Consider the following 2,783-nt stretch of genomic DNA (forward strand, 5'->3'; position numbering starts at 1 on the left):
GCGACCTGACTCGTACTTCCTGCTGCTGGTTTCCATGGAAATGTTGCTCCTGAATATCAGATATTGTGTCAACAAAGTCCGTCCTATTGGACAGGACTGAGGACGACTAAAGGCGGTTTCTGCTTCACCGTCAAATCAACCCTGAACCCTGAACCTTAAACTGTGTACCCTGAACCGTGTACCATGGACCCTGGACCCGGTACTCAGAACCCTGGAACCGTGTACCCTGAACCCTGTTGTGACGTGCCTTTTTGCGGCTGCACCTCGTGTTCCTGAAGTGAATGTGGAAATGTAAATGAGACGTTTGATCATAAAACGGCTGAAACACATTTATCTCGAGTTGTTCTCGAATCCGCCTCAAATGTGATGAGTTCTTTTATTAAATCATACTTTTTCTAAACCCCACGGACTAAACCCCACGGACTTGTGTAAAAAAAACATGTTTTTTTTTAACAAAAATGTCAGCGCAATTGTAAAAATAAATAGAACTGTTTCATATCTGGGGCTTGTTTTTTTTAAATGCCATATTTGAATTGAGAGTTTCAGGAGCGGCAGGAGCGGCAGGAGCGGCAGGAGTGGCAGGAGGGTGAGCCCGCCTCCAGAGGGGGGCGCTCACTCTTCATGTGTAAGTGCAGGGGCCTCCAGAGGGGGGCGCTCATGAATGAACTGAGAGCTTTTCATTCAAGGGTTAGGGTTAGTAGTTTCTTCTGTAGTAGTTTCTCCTTTAGTAGTTTTTTCTCTAGTAGTTTATCCTGTAGTGATTTATCCTGTAGTAGTTTCTTCTGTAGTAGTTTCTTCTGTAGTAGTTTATCCTGTAGTAGTTTATCCTGTAGTGGTTTATCCTGTAGTGATTTATCCTGTAGTAGTTTCTTCTGTTGTAGTGATTTATCCTGTAGTTGTTTCTTCTGTAGTGGTTTATCCTGTTGTGATGCAATGCATTTTTGGTACATTTGGGGGCGCTGACGCGCACATTTTTTTATTTTAGAAAAGGGAAATGGCCAGAATGTAGAGGCATAATTCTTAGAGGTGTGAACATTTTTGTGACTTTTCGTCAATGTCACTGGGTGAAAAATAGGGGGCGTGTCCTGAGGAGAAAGAAGAAAGAATAATGTTCCGATGCAAAAACAATGTTTCCCATTTTTCAAATATCATAAATTATACATTTTCGGTCACTGACGGGTACTTTCGATAATTTTGTGTTTTTGGTCCTCTAAACAGTAATAATGTTCAATTTTTGCATTACATGTTTATATGAACGGAACATGCAAGAGATGGAACGTATTCGTGAGCTACTTAGAGCAAATGAGTGCTTTATAAGATTAATAGTCCTCTCGCCAGCTTGTGACGCTCGGGCCTAATAATAATAATAATAACAAACATTTTGAGACATGTTATAATATTATAGGAACTATAACTATAACTAAGTTTGAAGACAATAGTTTGAACATGAATAAAAACATGTAAATAAATCATTTGATAAATAAATAAATGTAGACATGTTTTAATCGAGACAGAAATGTTCTTTTCACTGCTTCATATGGTTTAATTTATACATGAATATTTATTTACACATTTCACCTTTTATTTATAATTTATTTCCAATGACGTCATTTCTTGTCCTCACAAACAACACAACACAAACAACACAACACAAACAACACAACACAAACAACACAACACAAACAACACAACACAAACAGCACAAACACAAACAACACAACACAAACAACACAAACAACACAACACAAACAACACAACACAAACAGCACAAACACAAACAACACAAACAACACAACACAAACAACACAACACAAACAGCACAAACACAAACAACACAAACAACACAAAATAGTAAATATTGCACAATAAAAACAGCTTCATTCTCGGTCACTAGATCCATTGTGACGTTGCATGAGCCACAATACGCGCATGCGCATAGATCCACGGATAAACGCATGCGCACTAAGCTGAAGGAGCACGTGGGTGAGTCATATGACTGGTCACGTGACATGTGGGTCAGACACAACAGAAGAGAAGACTTTTCCTCTTTGCGCCACAGTTTAGGACCGTGTGCGTGACCCGTGTGCGTGACCGAGCGCGTGACCCGTGTGCGTGACCGAGCGCGTGACCCGTGTGCGTGACCGAGCGCGTGACCCGTGTGCGTGACCCGTGTGCGTGACCGAGCGCGTGACCGAGCGCGTGACCGTGTGCGTGACCCGTGTGCGTGACCGTGCGCGTGACCCGTGTGCGTGACCCGTGTGCGTGACCGAGCGCGTGACCCGTGTGCGTGACCCGTGTGCGTGACCGAGCGCGTGACCCGTGTGCGTGACCGAGCGCGTGACCGAGCGCGTGACCGAGCGCGTGACCCGTGTGCGTGACCCGTGTGCGTGACCGTGCGCGTGACCCGTGTGCGTGACCCGTGTGCGTGACCGAGCGCGTGACCCGTGTGCGTGACCCGTGTGCGTGACCGAGCGCGTGACCGAGCGCGTGACCCGAGCAGAGCCGCGCACTCCGGGATTCTAAAGGTACAAACTGGATCAAACGCGAGCTTCCGGCGCTATAAACTACAGCGAGTTTAGAACCGATATTTAATTTATATAAAATTATAATTTATGTTGTTGTTGTTGTTTTATGGCGGGGGCATCCGAGTGTTGCATTATCTTAGCTGATTTGAGGTTTGGTTTGGTGTTTGTTTGTTTGTTTGTTTGCGATGTTCCACATGATGACGTCATGATCAGACTCGTCCCAGAGGTCACGTGGCTTTTCTGTTGTCATGGTTATTG

At 44.5% G+C, this 2,783-nt stretch overlaps 1 protein-coding gene across 2 annotated transcripts in view; it reads left to right on the forward strand.

Annotated features, from left to right (window-relative positions):
• The first annotated feature begins 2,020 nt into the window (after positions 1–2,020).
• The window catches only part of wdr91 (WD repeat domain 91), a 28,889-nt gene continuing 28,126 nt past the window's right edge, over positions 2,021–2,783 (forward strand). Inside the window, exon 1 of one of the 2 annotated variants that reach the window (XM_072454668.1) lies at positions 2,021–2,525. The gene's annotated coding sequence lies outside the window, so the exon portion shown is untranslated. The remainder of the gene's footprint in view (positions 2,526–2,783) is intronic. The other variant, XM_072454669.1, reaches the window with a different exon arrangement.

The sequence above is a fragment of the Eucyclogobius newberryi genome, unplaced genomic scaffold (assembly GCF_026437365.1).
Source record: "Eucyclogobius newberryi isolate DKJ021-1_F unplaced genomic scaffold, fEucNew1.0.hap1 SCAF_2, whole genome shotgun sequence".
Classification (NCBI taxonomy): Eukaryota; Metazoa; Chordata; class Actinopteri; order Gobiiformes; family Gobiidae; genus Eucyclogobius; species Eucyclogobius newberryi.